The sequence below is a fragment of the Felis catus genome, chromosome D1, assembly GCF_018350175.1.
Source record: "Felis catus isolate Fca126 chromosome D1, F.catus_Fca126_mat1.0, whole genome shotgun sequence".
Lineage (NCBI taxonomy): Eukaryota > Metazoa > Chordata > Mammalia > Carnivora > Felidae > Felis > Felis catus.
This window is the reverse complement of record NC_058377.1, coordinates 54,016,956-54,035,941: the sequence shown is the minus strand read 5'-3', so window position 1 is coordinate 54,035,941 and position 18,986 is coordinate 54,016,956. Positions and strand designations below refer to the sequence as shown.

Sequence of the window (18,986 nt, the reverse complement as noted above, 5' to 3'; positions counted from 1 at the left end):
AATGCAGGTATCCATTCATAGGAGAATGGATTAAAAAAAAACCCAAAAAACAAAAAACAAATGTGGTACATTCATGCAATGGACTACTACTCAGCAACAAAAAAGAATGGGCTATCAATATAATCTACAACATGGATGGATGTCCAAAGTATTGTGTTAAGTGAAAGAAGCCTTGCACAAAAGAGCACATTCTGTAAGATTCCATTTCCAGTAAATTCTAAAATAGGCAAAAATAATCTAGGGTGGGGAAAAAATGAGAATGGTTGCCTCTGGAAAGTGAGGGTGACTGTCTGGAAAGGCTCATGAGGAAATTTTCTGGGATGATGGTAATGTTTTATAGCTTGATAGGTGTTTGAGCTACACAGGTCCACACATCTGTCATATCTTAGAGAATGCTCACTTAAGATCTTGGCATTTCTCTCCATGTAAATTTTACCTTAGAGAAAAATATTTAAAAAATGCTAAGCTCTAGTTAATGAGTTCATGATATGAATGCTGAAATATTTAGGGAGAAATATACTGTATGAAATTTACTTCAAATGCTTTTAAAAGTAAGACTGATAATGGGTGGACAAAGGGATGGATAGATGGATAGGAGGTGATACTGTAAATATAGTGATATATTAAAGGCAGAATTGAATTGGTAGATATATAGGAATACACTGTAAAATTCTTTCAACTTTGCTGTATGGTTGAACATTTTCATTAAAAAATGTTGGGAAAAATAAAGAACATTTTGGGGGTCTTGTGTCTTAGATTTGGTGATGGAGAAAAAGGGATTATATTTAAGCTTATAAAGCTAGGCTCGTAGGCTCTTAATATTAATAAACATCCTTCATAAATGCCTGGGTGGCTCAGTTGGTTAAGCGTCCGACCTCGGCTCAGGTCATGATCTCACGGTGGGTGAATTTGAGCCCTGTGACAGGCTCTGTGCTGACAGCTCAGAGGCTGGAGCCTGCTTCGGATTCTATATCTCCCTCTCTCTCTGCCCCTCCCCTGCTCTCTCTCTCTTGCTCTCTCTCAAAAATAAATAAAGATTTAAAAATTTAATAAAAAATAAAAATCCTTTACATTTAACTCTTTGTGTGAATACAGATAGCTTTTTTGTATTTATCCTCATTTATCTCCCAATCTGATTTGTGCACCTCTCAACTGTATTCTTGAGAATACCTTCATTTTAGCATTGATAATTTTCTAACTATGTTCATCTCTGTATCACCCTACTAGACTACCAAGAACTTCCTGAAGGCAGAGCCTTATTTTTCTTTTTGATTTTGTGTTCTCTTTGCCTAGAACAGTGTCTGACAAATACAGAGGGCATTCATTCAAACATTTCTTGAGTGTATCCCATGGGTTACAAGGAGAGCTGGCTGGGGCAGGCTCTTTTCAGGGCCAAGGAGAGATATGGAAGAGTTCCCATAGAGACACGTGATCCAAAACACATTCTGTGGAAGTGATTGTGCGCTTGGAAGGTAACAAAGTTGATTCATTGGGACTTATTTGTATTCCTTCATCTAGCTTTGATTCTGTCATATTGCCACCAGAAATACTCTTGAGATGAAGCTGGTGTGGTATATGATAACTTGGCTCACTCAACCTCTACTCCACTCCCTTCTAGTTGGAAATACTGGAAAACTAAAAAAAAATCACCTTCTCCAGATTCACTTGCAGTTAATCTGCCAGTTATTTGCACTCATACAAAATGGAAGCAAAGGGAAGACCATTTTTTCTGTTCCCTTGGCTGCAAGGGTCCAGACATGAAAGGGTTTTATGCACTTTCCAGTTTCCAGAGTGCCATGGGGCAGTTGTAGCAGTGGCTTCTCCAGTCCGACTTGTCAATTGCTAGTTCACAGCCACTGACTGAGTGGGGTGGAGTGTTAGACTGATCACTCCAGGGGTATTGGGGGTGAGGAGACAAATCGTTCATGGAGTCCCAGACCAGAACACATAGCTTTAGTTCTTCATACCATTTGGTAAGCATCTAATTCCTTTTATTAAATTCCTTCCTGTTCAAAGTATCTGGAATGGTTTCCATCTCTCGCACTGATCCCAGAGTATGAGAATAAAAATAAAAATAAAAAACAAGTTTGAGTGACTAAGGGCAGGCCCCTGTGAATGGGAAAGGGGCTGCATTTCAAAGTTTTTCACTATGAGTATCTATTCAAGTAATTGTTGAACCCTGCCTTGTGCCAAACACTGGGTGACAGGCTGGCCTGGAGAGACAGTGGTTTGCTTTCAGATAGCAGATCCGTGCTAATATGTGAAAGAAGAGCCCATAGTGATCCGTGTCTGAGAAAGGTAAGGAAAGGTCAGAATGAGAGTGCAGGTGCAGGGGTAGCTTTAGAGGGGAGAGAAAATGCTTACTCTCAGACCTCAAATCAGATAGTAACTAAGATGTTTAGCATTTTCATGTACAGTGTATTCATCTCCGTTATCTCACTGAACACCCTCTCCCACCAGCTCTGTTTTTTATTGGGCACTTCCGATGTGGCAGGCACTTTACATACGTTTTCTTATCTAAACTTTGGAACACTCTCTGAGGTGGGAACTGTTATTAGCTCCATAACTTGCCTGAGGTCTCACAGTTACTAATGGTCAGCACTCAAACTCGGATCTTTTGATCCTAAATTCTTAAGGGATAACAAAGTCAGAATTTCATTTCCTCAAAAGACATAACATGTTTAAAAACAACACTGTACAAACATGAGGGATTGTTATCCTTATCATAGAAAACCTTTCTCCAAGTCTGAAGTCTCTGAGGTAAAAGGCCCAGTGTCCATACTGCTCCAGCCCTAGAAGGGGATGACAGAGGTACCTAGTCTGGCTCAAATCAGATGAAACTCACAATGGACAAAGGGAGTGGGGGACAGAGAAGAAAAGCCATTTGCTGCCTCCACAGCCTCCTCACTAAGGCAGCTCTTTATCTCCTACACCATTGTTTACAGCTCTGAGGACACCATCCGGACCTAATAAATGAAAGTGTCCATTGGGAAGGGGAAAAACACACACATGCCCCCCTCCACATACAAAAGGACATTTGTGTCAGGCAGCCTAAGAGGCTGACACACACCAAGGGCTTGCCCCTCCTCTCTTCACCCCTGGAAACAGACAAGAAAGGCAGCTTTCTGGTATTCCACAAAAGGGGGAGGCTGCGGCAGGGAAGAGAACACACACTCTCTAAAACTGCTGACTTGATTCATCCCCAAACTGACACAATGCAGAGAGGAAGACTTCAGGAAATGGGCAGATTATGTCCAAGAAAAGATTTCCTGCAAGCGGTTAACGGGAAACTTACATGAAAAGTGAGGACTAAAAATACACAGGCTATTGGATGCTAGTGGGAGGGCCCTTAGTTCTTCAAGAAGTGTCTGAGGAAGCTGCCAGGCTTGAAGCTCTCCCCACCCTCAAACCTAGTGACATCAACTTAGCATTGGCTTTATTCCCCTGAAAAGCTCATCAGGCACCTGATGTGATTAAAATTTCCATTTAACATTCATCAAGTCCATACTGTGTTCAAGGCTCTTTATTCATACAAGTCATCATAGCACTGAAGGTAGGAACCCCAGTACCTTATATACACAGCTTGACACAAAAGGTGATGAGAGTAGACAGGTAGTATAAATGATATTGTATCTTCAAGTGAATTTTATTTATTTATTTTTATTGATTTTTGAGAGACAGCGAGCGAGCATGTGCAAGCAGGGGAGGAGCAGAGAGAGAAGGGAACAGAAGATCTGAAAGTGGGCCCTGCACTGACAGCAGAGAGCTCGATGCGGGCTTGAACTCATGAACCGTGAGGCAGACTATTAAGTCATAAACCTCAAAGATCGAGGAGTTAGGAAGATTTAAAAGCTTGGAAGACCTGCACAAGTTTGGCGGTGGAATGCAAGGAAACTGATTTGCCCTTGAAGGCATATGTGATGTCAGGTCAAAGCTTGGCTTGAACACTAGGGCAACTAATATGCAACATTAGGAGACCAATAGGTAGCTATAGGAGAGTGCTGTTTGATTCTGAAAACGATGCTTAGAGGCAAGTAGGTGCTCAGAGGCAGAAGCAGGCCTGGGGAGTTCCTTCCATGTCCTAAGGCCAGTGCAGATATCTGAAGAAGACAGGAGTTTGCTTTCAAAGCCTTCTCCTTCCCCTTCTCTTATACTTCCAGAAGCTTAATTCTGCCAAACATTTATTGAGCCCCAAACTGGTGTAATCCCTGCCCCCCTCCCAGCACCGAACAACAATGGATCAAGAACTTCACAGTCTGATAGGGAAGATGGGTTCCACAAACAAGAGAAGGGAGGGGAGCAGTGCTGGGCTGTCAGAGACCTGCCATAACTTTTGAAGAGCTCATTGCCCTGCCATTCCATCAGCACGCTTCCTAATTGAGCAATTTATAAGTCCTCATACCCCGAAATTTGGGGCCCTAATTACAAAGGAAAATCTTATCACCAATCATCCTTCAAACACAGACACATACGGTAAGTCCTTCTTCCAGGTTTATAATAAACGATGTGAGGCCAAAGATCTTCCAGTATCCTATTTTTTTTTATTTTTTTTAAGTTTTTTTTTTTCAACGTTTATTTATTTTTGGGACAGAGAGAGACAGAGCATGAACGGGCGAGGGGCAGAGAGAGAGGGAGACACAGAATCGGAAACAGGCTCCAGGCTCTGAGCCATCAGCCCAGAGCCCGACGCAGGGCTCGAACTCACAGACCGCGAGATCGTGACCTGGCTGAAGTCGGACGCTTAACCGACTGCGCCACTCAGGCGCCCCTCCAGTATCCTATTTTTTATACACAGTGTGAGCCAGATGTGCAGGTACATTAGAAAAGAAACTGTAGGTGGTCCTCTGTGATTCGAGTCTAGGGAGGCAGGGCTGGGAGAACAGCACTTTTTTCTTTGTTTTGTTTAAATCAAGGATGATCTGAGACTTCCTTTGTTGTAAAATCCTAGGGATACGTTTGTTGTTGCTGCTCGTACCTTCACTGATTTCTTGGCAGCATGTGAGGCAGCCAAGTACTCCTCCTTTCCTGAAGGCTGCTCCCAAATCCTTTGGGTTATCTTATACCACAACTTCCTGCACCTCTGTGCTCCTTTTCAGTCTTTGTGGGGATGCTTGTATGAGGATATTAGACGAATGATCTATGATCCTCAGCTTTCTCTTTTCTCACTGTACAGACTCCTTGGGGATATAGATTTCTCTCATTGCAAAGAGCAGTCCTAGATTTCCGACTTCAGGCTACACCTTAGGAGCTATTAAGCAGCCATGAGTTGAGTCAATACCTTCATTCTGCTCCTTCTTCCTTTTCTCTATATAAGAAGAAAGTGGGATGGTAATTAACTGACACCTCGTATCTCCCAAGCCCTGGCAAAATGCTTCATAATATTAATAGATAATAATTAGGATTTTGAGTCTTGTTTTGTCTACGGATATCTGCACATTAAGTTTATTTTAGAACTTAGGACATATAGGTACCCCAGCTGTCATTTCATTTGCTATATTTAAACAACAGCCATCATCAGTCAGGAATATAAAGCATGGGGAAATTAGTGGCCAAAAGATAGGAGAAAAATGATGTTTGGAAATTCTTGGCTTTTGTGCAGTTAGAAACAAAACAAATAAGTTGGATTAGTGACTTAGGAAGTGATATAAATTAAACTAAAATATGTTAGCAACTACCCTCATCTCTACTTCTAAAGCTGCAGAGTCAAGGCAACGAGAAGAACTCCTCTGGATTCAAGTGTTCAGAAATCTGGCCATGTTTCCTCTGGCATCTACATTCCATTATGGACTTCTGAAGACCATAGCGCTAGCAGAGAACAATGTTAAAAGCACCTTGGACTGGGCAAAAGGATTCTCCAACTGGCTTCGCTACTAAAAACTATTTGTTAAACATTCATCTAATATCCTCAAGTTCCAAGATCCTAGACATTCTTAGCATTTGGTCTCAGCAAAGGGTCACATAATCATTTACATCTTATTGTAGATTTTAATGGGTTTGATTTCCTTGTCCAGTTCTATTTGCCTCTTGAGTCAACTCTCCAAAAAGATACAGAAACAGTGGCAGAGTGTACAAAAGACACCAAAGAAGAAACCCAAAAGGGTTTCCTTTTGGCTGTAGTCTCCCAGATGGCAGTGAGGGGCAGGAATTTTTGCCCTACTAGAGTAAGTAGGGCAAAATTCCTCAGAGTTAAGGCAAAGTTAAGACTTAGTTAAGAAGAGATCAAAGAGTATTAAACATGGAATGATGTACTTCATCCCCTGAGAATCCCTACTATTCTCTTAGGAGAGAAGAGCAAGAAGGGGGATGTTGGAGGAAAAAATGGTAGAGATTTGAGCAAAAGAAAATAAATTTCTCCCCCACAGAAAACCATCATTCTAATCACGCCCCAAAATTACAGTACCTCACATCCAGGTAACAGCAAGAAACAGAAAATGTTCTGTAAATAAATGAATAGCAATTGGGTTCCTCTGTACATTCCAGAGGGCACATTCTATGCAGACCCTGAAATTAAGGAGCTCCAAATCTAGTTAAGAAGCCATGTGTATTTAAAAAATATAAAGCAGCAAATAGACATGACATAAGTGATACTAGGAGTTTAGAGTGGTGAGCAATTGCTGTGGTTCTGGGTGGTCTAGAAAGGCTGGAGGTCTGGAGCTGGGCCAGGTCAATGTGAAGGCCTGGATTATGCTATCCTTCCTGGTTGACATTTCTTCTCTGAATCAATCATCAAGGAACTTCCAAACACGCAATAACAATAACCACCAAGAAACTCTTCACAGAGGTAAGTAAAATTACTTCATAAAGTGTAAAATGTTTAATATCCTATCAGTGGAATCTTGAGAAGAGCATGAGGGGGATTATCTGTTATCATCATCATCATCACAGCATTTACCATGAACTGAATGTTGAGCCAACACTGCAGTGTTGGCTGGATAACGTAACACCCATTCACAATCTCTGTCTTATTTGCCTTCATTACAGAGTCTAGAAGCAGAACATTTCCTTTTCTAGCCCTTCTTGTAAATGGAGGTATCCGTGTGCCACATTTTGTACAATGAGACATAAGCAGAAATCTGCTGGGGCCCATTTTGATTTTCCTGTTTCCACAAAGTAGAAGCCAGCATGTTACGGAAGGCTGAATAGGAAGATACAAAGAATAAGCATCTTTAAGCACAACACTGAGTATTTAAAACTAAGGTGGCAACTGCTTATCATAGAATTCTTGTAATGTGGTGGTGATTTAAACCACTCTCCATTAGCTTAATAAATTGAAAATATTCCTGATATACTTCCCATGTGCTTAACCAAGATTATAAGGTAGGTAAGTGACACAAACAGAACTGAAGCCCATGTATGACAGATCCAAAACCCTGACTCTTACATGACACTAACAAGGGTGCACGTGTTCTCTGAAAACTCAGGTGTCTTAATGACCAGTCCAGTGGTTGTTTTGTTTGGAGGGACTGCTCCTCCTATGATGGTCATAGCCATTCTTACCGTAAAATTTTATATCCTGGGTACATCTTAATAATATGCTTCAAAAAAACAATGACACCAATTTCATTGGCTCTCAGACCAGGGGCAAAGGGATTCAACTTATTGACCTAATCAGTTATCTTCTCATGATTCCCTTCTTAGCACTCTAGGACCTTCTTCTTCCATTCTGAATTTCTTTCATGTTTGAAATCCAGAAAAATTTAACATTTGCCTACAGAAACTTTCCATCTCCCCTTTCATTTTCTGCACCCATTTGGGCTTTCAAGATGGCCACAAATGAGTTCTGCCCTTGTTTTCTATACAATAGGCAAGTGTCATTTCAACAAACTAAGCATCTGATAACACTTAAAAATAAACAGTACACTGTTTCTGGAGGGTCACTTATCCCCTTACAATAGAGCAAATTGGAAAGATCATTCAGAAATATTTCAAAGCCTAAAACAACACTGAGCTGATGGTGACAGTGATCAGCTGTTGGCAGCTGGTCGGGTTTTCATAGCTTTACTCTCAAGTGAAATGCACTCCTTATCTGTGGTTATGACTGGCCATTACATAGGAGGATTAATGGGGTTGCTTTTGGCTGTCATAGAAAGCTTAGGATGTCTTCTCTATGTGGGTCCCTAAAAGCAGACATCCTCTCTGCAAAGCTGACAGGTCACCTCCCTCAACCAATTAGCTAATTGTCTGAAATCACTCCTCGTAGATCAAGAAAAACTGTCTTGTGAATGAACTCTGTTCATGCAGAAAGCAAGAGCCTTTTGTTTCCTTCTCAAGACCCTATTCAACTCAAAGGCCCCTTCCATCTACAAAATTGTAAATTCTACAAATGTGAACAATCGGCTCCAAAGAATGAATCCTTCCAGCTTTCCAGTGAATGAGTACTTTTTTGACTACAGGGTTTTGGGGTTTTTTTGTTGTTGTTTTGTTTTGTTTTGTTTTGGTTTTTGAAGAAAATTGTTTTTTAAATGTAGCTTCCTGACTGCACCAGGTGTGAAATGGTAAATAAAAGAACGTGCAGTTGTGTTGGCCATCTTTAATTGTTCCCTTCAAAGCTTGCCAAACTGATGTCATTCTGGATGCTTTCTATTCTGCTGACCAAGCTAGGCCTTCCTAGAAAAATCTATAGACTGCCCAGTTCTAATCAAGATGTTGCATCAAAATCTAAAAGCTCAGAGTTATCCAGGAGATTGGTAGCTAGCTCTCACTGAATAAAAAGGGTGAGTCGCCCCTTTGCTGTGGTTAATACTAGGAACTGGAGACAACCTTTGTCTCTGGCCTGCTGGAATAAGATGGGCTAAAAATCAATCACTTTGCATTCAGTGATAAGACACCCTTTTTTTATATCATTTGCATACTGTCTTTCACTGACCCTTATTTTCCTGCTTCCAAATACAATGCTATTTTGTTCAGATATCTACCCTTTCCTGTGCCATTTCCCCCTACAACTTAAAACTCCTTCTTCAAAAGCTAAAATCCTACAAAGCAAAGACACAACAGACAGCCTCTATCTCTTGCATCTGAGTTTTTACTGGAAAAGTTTTACTGGAGATACAAGGGCTCAATAAGGGATGGGCAGAATTTTAATAGAGATGGGGAAAGGAGTAGAAGCTCCCTTGGAAATGGAGGAAAGAAAGTACTTTCCATGTGACAGATACTATGCTAAGTACTTTCACATAAATGATTGATACCTTATAACAGATGACATGGGGAAAGGCAAGTATTATTATTATTATCATCATCATCTCAAAGTATTTAATCAGTTAAAAAAAATTGCCCAAGACAAAAAGTGTGTGTGTGTGTGTGCGCGCGCGCACATGCTTGGCTGGCTCAGTTAGTAGAGCGTGTGACTCTTGATCTCAGGGTTGTGAGTTCAAGCCCCATGTTTGGCCTGGAGCCTACTTAAAAAAAAAAAATTGCCCAAGGTTACAGGTCTCAAGCCCAGCTGTAGCTCCAAATCATCTCTCTTCACCAAACTGATGAACAGTGACATGGAGGCAGGAAGGAACAAGACTCATTTAGGGTGGGAACTGAGCCCATATGGTAGGCAAGCATATGGTAGCTTCTGAGCATCTGTTCTTTGGGAGTCACCATTTAAAGAAAAGGGCCCTACTAGTGCTATTAGCTGTAAACACAGTGAAACTGCTGATCATTTTGACAAGGTAAATCAGAAAGAGTGAAGTCTTTTAAGAAACCATCTGTAGTTCTGATATTGATGACTCTAGTTCAGGATCAGGATAGCTACTTCTTTCATCATTTCCTTTTGGCAATATGTTTTAATTGAACCTAAATGCTACCTGAGCCTTGACCACAGTGTGTACCAGTGATCTAGCTCAGCATAGCTGAAGGCAATGATTATTCAAGGAATACTACATGGGTACCTCCTGTCACACCTACATTTTGTATGCTACACAAGATTCCCCAGTTATGTCTCGGGGTCTTTTTCCATTTACCAACTTTATCCCCTTTCCTATTTCTCTATTCACAGGCTCTAAAATAAGGCCTGAAACACAGCAGTTACTTAACTAAAGTTTACTGAAGAAATACTACATAACAGGCATCCAATAAATGTTTGTTGAGTAAATAAATGAACTAGACACTTCTATTAGAAGAAGTGGATGAGAGATGTTAAATCATAGACTCAAGGTTAGAGTACTGGGGTACAATGTAAAGTAAGTTGGTAAATACAACTTGGAGATGCTAGATGGGCTGGGGGTGCCCTGAATATCAGGCATTGGAACTTGAATTCATTTCATAGGCAACAAGAAAGAGAATACTGAATGTTGCTGAGGATGAAAAAATCGTGGGCACGGTGGTAGGGAGGGAGGAGGGTAATACTCAAAATAATTCTAGATGGTCAGACAACAGCCTGAAGATACCAAACAAGAGTTGAAAAGTGAAGTCCTAGAAGGGAGAGGGCCAGAAAGAAGGATAGAAAGCAGGATCCTTATCTTTGTTTCACAAAACTTCTTACCTTTTCATGATGATACCAAAGATCTAATTCCTTCACTACTCTCTCTCTATTGCCACCTTCTAATTTGTCTTGGTTATTCTTCAAGAATTTTCTTCCTCTGACCCCACCTTAAAATTTCTGAAGCCAGTTATTATTTAATTAGATAAATATAATGTGTCATAGCCTCAGAACTGTTTTCAAATGTCTCATAATTTCCGCCTTCTGTGGGAGAGAAAGGCCAGTGTAAATATATTGTGTTCTTGCCCCTATGGACAAGATGGACTTCGCCTACTCAATTCTGGTCGGAGCTAAAACAGCTTAAAATGATTTCTCTATCTTCCCTATCGAAACACAGCAGAAATAAATATAGGGAGTACCTCATTTTGTGGCACATGTAAATAAGGATACTCAGAGAAACAAACATTTCTACCCATAATTTTTCCTTGCCTTCTGCCAAGAGTGACCACTGTCAACTGATCTGCCCAGAACTCCCCACTGTGCCTTTGTGCTTGGGCTCATCCTCACACATTATGTACCCCAATCTTACTCCCCAGATACATTGAAATTATATTCCTCCTTCAAGGACTACCTTCAATGCCACTTCCTCTAGACTGTTTCCTTTGATTTTTAAGTAGAATGCAAAACTTTCTCAACTAAACCCCTTTAACACCTTGTCTGTACCTCTTCTTACAAATCACAAAAAGACCTGTGTTATAGTTTCTTATGAATGTGTCCTATATCCCACTTTATTTTTTAAGTTTTTTTAACATTTATTTATTTTTGAGAGTGAGTGAGTGAGCCAAGAAGGGGCAGAGAGAGAGAGGGAGACACAGAAGCCGAAGCAGGCTCCAGGCTCCGAGCTGTCAGCACAGAGCCTGATGCAGGGCTCGAACCCACTAACTGTGAGGTGAGATCATGACCTGAGCCGGAGTCTGGCGCTCAACCGACTGAGCCACCCAGGCATTCCCTACATCCCACTTTATTTCTTCCATAAGAAATTAGTTTTGAAGTAAGGGTCTATATCATTTGGATATCCCCCACAGTTCCCAGTATAGCATAGGTACTTAGTCCACATAGGAAGCTCTCAACACTTACGGAAATGAATTAATGAACATATTACTTTAAATGAACATTCATATACATTACTTCAGGGTATGATTATCTCTACTTTACAAATAAGAAAATGAAGGTTTATAAAAGTTAAGTGATTCAGAAAACAGGGCATGCTTTCCACAAAAGCTGAGATAAAAGGCCCAAATAAGAGGATTCAGATTGAATCTGGGGACCTCTTGGATAACAGCTCCTATCTTTTATTGAATTATTAACTGAGAACATAAATTGCTACTTTTGGGGGGAATAAATGTGTCAATATGTATATGAATATCCATAAAAAATCATATAATTTAAACTTGTATGTCTACTTCATAAATCCATCTTAATATCCAGAGATGCAGATAGACTTATGCATGAAGATGACCATCATACTGTTGTTCAAAATAATGAAAGAATCAGTAAAATCTTGTTACCCAATTGAAATACTGAAAATATGTTTACTTCTCCTCCCTCCCAGATTCCAAAGACATGACAAAGTAGTACAAGGCTGAATAAATGAATACCTGTGCTTAGGGTGGGAGAGAAGAATAAAGAAAAAGAACAGACCAGAACATTTTTTTAATGCATTTTATTATTTTTTTAAGTAATATTTACATTCAATGGGAGGGGTCAAATTCATGACTCTGAATTGACATGTGATTAAGAGTCACATGTGCTACTGACTGAGCCAGCCAGCCACCCCTAGACCAGAAATTTTTAACACTTTTCAAAAGATGGGAAGTAGATGGAATTACATTGGTAGATGTGCTACAATGTAGATGTATCTACAGCCCACCCAAGTGAAGGAAGCCAGGTAAAGGAACATGGGGAAAAGATGCATGTAGTAGCCAATGCTGCTTCTTGATAAGGCCTAGAAAGGTATCATGCTGGGGATCAGAGAAGTACTCTTCAAAAGAAATGTAATACAAGCCACATACGTAATTCTGAAATTTCTTTTTATGCTTAAAAAGTAAAAAGAAACAGGATTAATTATAATAGTATATCCAAAGTATTATCATTTCAATATATAATCAATGTAAAAATGAGATATTTAATCTTGTCTTTTTGTTGTTTGAAATCTGATTTGTATTTTATACTTACATCATATCTTAATTCAGATGAGCCAGATTTCAAGCTCACTTACAGCTAGTAGCTATTGTAACTGATATCACAGAATCAAAGAATAAGGAGAGCAACGTCAGGAAAAAGAGCAGAAATCAGTGATTAATTGAAGAACTTTCTAAAGAACCAGTTGGGTAGAAACAGTTTAGACACACAAGAACATAGAAAGTTTAACTTCTATGCACTCTTTCTGAAAGATGCTTTCAGGGATGCTTTATGGCAAAGTTAAAAAGGATTCTAAAAAAGAGATGACATAGGGTACAAGAAAGGAGATTTAACCCAGGACTTCAATGAAATGATAGTAGGCTTTGAGATTAAAACAGGAACTCTGTGGACTTAGAGAGGGATGTGTTAAGATGAAAGTTGGGGCGTCTGGGTGGCTCAGTTGGTTAAGCAACTGACTTCATCTCAGGTCATGATGTCACAGTTCGGGGGTTTGAGCCCCGCATCGGGCTCTGTGCTGACAGCTCAGAGCCTGGAGCCTGCTTCGGATTCTGTGTTTCCCTCGCTCTCTGCCCCTCCCCCATTTGTGCTCTGTCTCTCTCTTTCTCAAAAATAAATAAAATGTAAAAAAAAATAATAAAAGATGAAAGTTATTTCCCTAAAACAGTATGATTAGGAAGCCAACTGATGTTAGTCATAAGGTAAAGGCAGATGCTTCTTTCTTCAGTCAGGAAAAAAAGGCAATCCAAAACTCCCAAGAAAACAAAAAACAAAGACAAGGTGTAAATATGAAGCAAAGAAAATATGGCAAGTGATGGAATGTAGAAAGAGAATCAATTTGATCTTGATGTTTGAAATAGTCTCGTTTAAGTGTCATGGGTTTCGTACCAAAGAACTTTATTTTCTTCTTATGGGTCAACTTATGCAATTCTTCTCTGCTGTAAATATTTATATAATTGTAATACTGAAAAGGATATTTATTAGTTTTTAATTCTTAGAATCAATCCCCAGGTAAAACTTAAGACTTCTTTATTTTAGAAATCTGAATGTAAATGTTATTTAGTTACACAATACATACCTTATGATAGGAATGGACTAATTATCTCATCTTACTTGTTGGAAAGCCAAAATATTCTATATACAGTTAAAGAGAGAAAAATAGAATTTTTGGTGTAAGTGGTAAGCTGCGTAAGATAAGTCTGACTCAGGGGCCTTAATAATACAATGATGCCCCTGTTCTTTATCCAGAAACGTTAAGGATCCAATATTCTGGTGCTACAAAGTATTTTAATGGCTGAATCACATTGCAGTCGTTAAATTACCTTCAAAATTTATAACAAGCATTTTAAAACTTATAATGTGAAGTGAGATAAACTATATCCAAAATTAGAGACAGTATGAAGCCTGGGCAAATGAAATGAAATTAGAGCTACATTTATACGTATTAGGAGAGATTTAGGTTAGAGTTAAGTAATCACCAGACTTCTGAGAGGCTTGAGAATCCAGTTGAGGAAACACAACTGTACAAGGAATAGTCAAGTGTAAGTGCCAGGCACTGGTACTACATCTGATCTATCTCTGTAAACAATCTCCCTTCCCCAACACACACAGTTTATACTTATTAAATATTCACAGATTAAGATTCTCAAGGCTACCTGAATGCTTTAGGATGGCCAAGGAACCATCCAGCTTGGCAGTGTAGCCAAAGGAGCTTCCTGGAAGAGGTAAACCCTGAATTGTATCTCAAAGGATGGACAGGTTTGAAATGGTGACTGGGGAGACCCCAGACTCCTTAATGGGTGAAGGGCCAACTCCTCAGACTGAAATGCAAAGAAGACTCCCATGGAAGACAGGAAAATGAGGCTACTTTTAAGGTGTGGTAACCAGAAGTTACTGAGAGACACTGGTTTGTCCCCATCCCACCACTGACACAGAGATTCATCTTTTGGAGGCTATATTGCAGAAGATGGAGGTACTCCCAAATGTGTAAACTGAGTTCCCTTCTTCCCATTAACCTATACAGATCCTGTCTGTATTAGCCAAATAGACTATCTTTTCTCTTCCATTCTTCTCCCAACTTAGGCTTCTGCCCAGAAGATAAGCTTCTCACTAGCGAACACTCAGATGTAGAGTTTGCTTCTAGAGACCCAGGATAATCTACTTGGCAGCCTCAAGGGAAAAAACAGGCAGAATGCATTTAATGCTTCACCTTCCATGGCTGGACTTTGATATAAGACTACCCAGCTTAAACAAAGCAGTATATTTGTTAAGGCATCTTAAATTAGGGCTCTGTACTAAAAAACATCCTTTACAAGTCTCAAACACCCCTTCTTCAGACTATTTATAAGTATCCCATAAAAAGAGTGTTTATTCTTTGGAAAGAGATATAATAGAAGAGGAGAACAGAAAGAGATAATATAAGCACACACATGTGCCAGACATCGTATAGACATTCTATGACAAATCCATAGAGCACTTGTTATGCCCATTTTACAGGCAAGGAAAAGGAAGTTCAACTTCACAGAGATTGAGTGATTTGCTGCCTATGTAAATACTGGAGCTGGAATTCAAATCTACAAACTTCTTACTTCAAAACTCAGTGCTCTTCCCCCTATACCATACAGCCTCAGAAAGAAAGAAAGAAAGAAAGAAAGAAAGAAAGAAAGAAAGAAAGAAAGAAAGAAAGAAAGAAAGAAAGAAAGAAAGAAAGAAAGAAAAGAAAGAAAGGAGTGAATTTACCAAAGCTACATTGTTGAAAAGCAAGAACAGAGAGGTACAGCTGTTATTTTCACAAACCCTCCCATATATATTTTTTAAAGAAACAAAATGGTCTTAATAAGTAAGACTCAGACTCTTCTAAAATGACAAAAACAAAGAGCCTTAAGTAGACCTTTCTTTCAAAGGGGAAGGGGGGAATTAAATATCAGAAAGTAAGGGACTTCTCCTCTCACATGAGTCTGTCACAGCTCAAAGGATATTTTAGGGAAAAGATACTTACCTAGTGTGACCACAGAATCTAAGAGAATTTAGAAGGGGTGGTGGAGAAGAGAGAGGGAGAGAAGGGAGACTGACTCATTATTTGTTTTCCAAATATAAAAACTGAAGCAAAACACAGTGAGACTCAGCTATCCAGCTGGGTGCTCTTAAGGATTAACTGGGTGTGTGGCCAGGCACTTAACTTCATATTTCAGATGGACCGCTGTAAAATGGAAGAAGAACTCATAATAAGGTTTCTTGTCAAGAGAGCACCAAGAGAGTTGTATTTATAGCTTCTGAAATACAGACCTAAGCAAATGGTCTGACATGGAGCCCTGGGCCCTAATTCCAATATACCTGCTATAGTTAATGTCATAAGGTTGTGCTTGGGGATATGAATGTCCTGATAATGGCAGCGTCATCCCGTATTTTATACCCTTCTCACAGGTTACAGCTGGGCTTTTAAAATACAGATTCCAATTCAATATTGAAAACAAAATGCCAGTGTAATAGAGTAGAAAGAATATGGGATTTGGCATTGGGCCATCATGGACTTGAATCTTGGTTGTAAGATTTGAACAAGATACTTAATCTTTCTGAGACTTATTTTCCTCATCATTAAAATGAGGGATAATTACCTTAGAACACTTATTTATTGAGAATTAAATAGAGTTCCTGATACATAAAACACTGTAAACATAATTTCCATGTTAATCCTTACCTCACACCATATAAAAAATTTAACTTGAAATGGATCATAGATCTAAGTGTAAAAGCTAAAACTCACAGCTCCTCGAAGATAAGAGAAAAATCTTTGTAACTTTGAGGTAGAAAAACAAACAAAAAACATAATCATAAAAGAAAAATAGAATAGACTACCAAAATTCAAAGCTTTTGCTCCTCAAACGGCACCATTAAAGAAAATGAAAAGGCAAGCCATACTGAAAGAAAATACATGTTTTCACACACCAACAGAAAAATTACAGCTATTTCTACCTTACAAAAAGCTGGTATCCAGACCATTTAAAAAAACTCTTAGAACTTAGTTAACAAGAAGATAAATGAAACCATATAAAAAATGATCAGAAGCCTTAATCAGAGACTACACAAAAGAAGCTATACAAAAAGCCAGTTAGCACATGAAAAGATGCTAACGATTATTAGACATCAGGAAAAAGTAAATTGAAACTTTTTAAAAGTGTATAGTTATATACTATTACCTGTAAACCCATCAGAAAAACTAAAATTAAAAAGACTGACCATACCAAGTGCTGATGAGAATGCAGAGCAACTGAAAATCACATACTGTTGCTGAGGATGTACAATAGTACAGCCAGTATGGAAAACAATTTCTTAAAAAGTTTAAGAAACAATTATTCTATGACCCAGCCCATTTGACTCCTGGGTATTTACACAAGAGAAATGAAAACATATATCCGCACAAAGATGTGCAAATAAATGCTATCAGCTTTATTTAAAATAGCCAGAAACTGAAAAAAAACCCCAAAGTCCATCAATAGGTAGTATATCCATACACTGGAATCCTACTCAGTGATAAAAAGGACCTGTGCACCAACATGGACACATCTAAAAAACATTATGCTGAAAGAAGTCAAACCAAAAGTGTGTATATTACATAATTCTATTCACATAAAATGCAAACTCATCTGACAACAGATGAATGCTTGCCTGAGGCTGAAGAAAAAGAATGGGACAGATTGCAAAGGGACAAGAGAAATTTTGGGGGGACTAAGGGAAATGTTCTGTATCTTGACTGTAGTAGTCATTTCATGGGCAGAGCAACTGTCAAACTCACTGAATTTAAACAGATTTATTTTGTGTACGTTATTCCTTAAAGTTGATAAGGAAAAAAAATTAATTCACTTTGCCTCTCCTGCCACTAGAATCAAGTTAAAAAGCTACTACTGCCCACTTCTTGGTCACAGGGGAAACAAAAAGCTGTACGTAAAAGGGTGGTATTGCAAAAGCCCTGTAATTTAGTATCAATAAAGTGTTTCATTTATTGAATATCAATCAGGTGTTTGGTAACATAAGGCCCTTCATATATATTATCTTATTTAATTCTAACAAATTTGACGAGGTAGGCACTATTAGCTCTTTTACAGATGAGGAAACAGGTTCAGAAAATTTAAGAAATTCATCAAAAGCCACCCAGATGTAAATGGTAGAGTTAGATTCAAGGATGGATCTGGATTCAAAACAGTAAGCTTGACTTCAAAGACAATGCTATTATTTCCTACAGTGCTTAGGGCATCCTCAGAAAGGCAGAGCCGTGATGGCCCAGAGACAGGAAGTGTTAGTGAAGATTTCCTTTATCAGAACTGGGAAATCCTCTCAAGCAGGGGAGTTTTAGCAGTCTATTTCAAAGGAGACTGGGAGGATGGGAAATGGGGTGCAGCTCTGCTTGTGAGGCCAAAGACAATCCTCTCTCTTGGTTCCAGCATCTGCTGGTATTTTGTTAACTCTTGGCTCCTCCATATTCACCCACCCACTGGTTTCCCAGGGAAAAAAAGCCAAAATATCTTGGCTGAACAGGCGAATGGGTCACAGATGACAGAGGTAAAAAAAAAAAAAAAAAAAAGACATTCTGTAAATATGCTTCTTTTTAAAAGCAAAAACAAACTGCACACTTCCTTGTTCTGCATTTTCCTTATTCTCTTTGAGTTATCCATCTTCTGAAACATTTTCTTGTCTACATTTTATTCATCACAGTGGAAAAAGGCAAATGGATCATGCTGGAAGTTTAAATAAATTTACAGTCTTCCTATTTCAGACCAGCTGTAGCCCATCTCCCCTGAAGCAAGGCCAACAAGAAGGTGCCTTAAGCTGCAGAAAATGGGCCATGGGAAACTAGGACCTGGAGGGGCGGCTTGGCACTGGGACCAACATTGTGGACAGAGCGTAGAGAGACCTGGGTTCTGGAATTAACTTTGTATAATTAAGTTAGAGACTCTGTCACGTCACTGTCCCTCTCAGAGTCTCAGAAGATTGGACTAAACATGTTTTTCAACTTTTAACAAAGGCCCTCCGTTTATAACCAAAAATAATCTTCCCCCTAAACCCTCAGATTCTCATGCACTTCCTCTTTGAGAATTGCTCTGTTGCCTTTTTATTCCCCCACAGCCAAGCTTCACTTTCTGAAATTTATACTATAAAAACAGGCAACTTCAGTGTACTAGTATATTATAATCCCAGACAAAAACTTTCAAACAGTATATACATATACTGAAATTCTGTCATAATCCTTAGTGTGTGGCATAGAGAACCAGAGATTAGATGCCCTATTGCAAACTGCAGTATTTTTGGTTGTTCTCCATTTCCTCTCCCGATTTAGTTTGAACTGCAATTTTACTAAAGCTCCTTTGCTCCCTTCTTCACACATGGT

The 18,986-nt window shown here is 39.1% G+C and overlaps 1 protein-coding gene across 2 annotated transcripts in view; it reads right to left on the bottom strand.

Annotated features, from left to right (window-relative positions):
- The window catches only part of GAB2 (GRB2 associated binding protein 2), a 189,388-nt gene that overhangs the window by 110,020 nt on the left and 60,382 nt on the right, over nt 1-18,986 (bottom strand). The gene's annotated exons all lie outside the window — the stretch shown is intronic.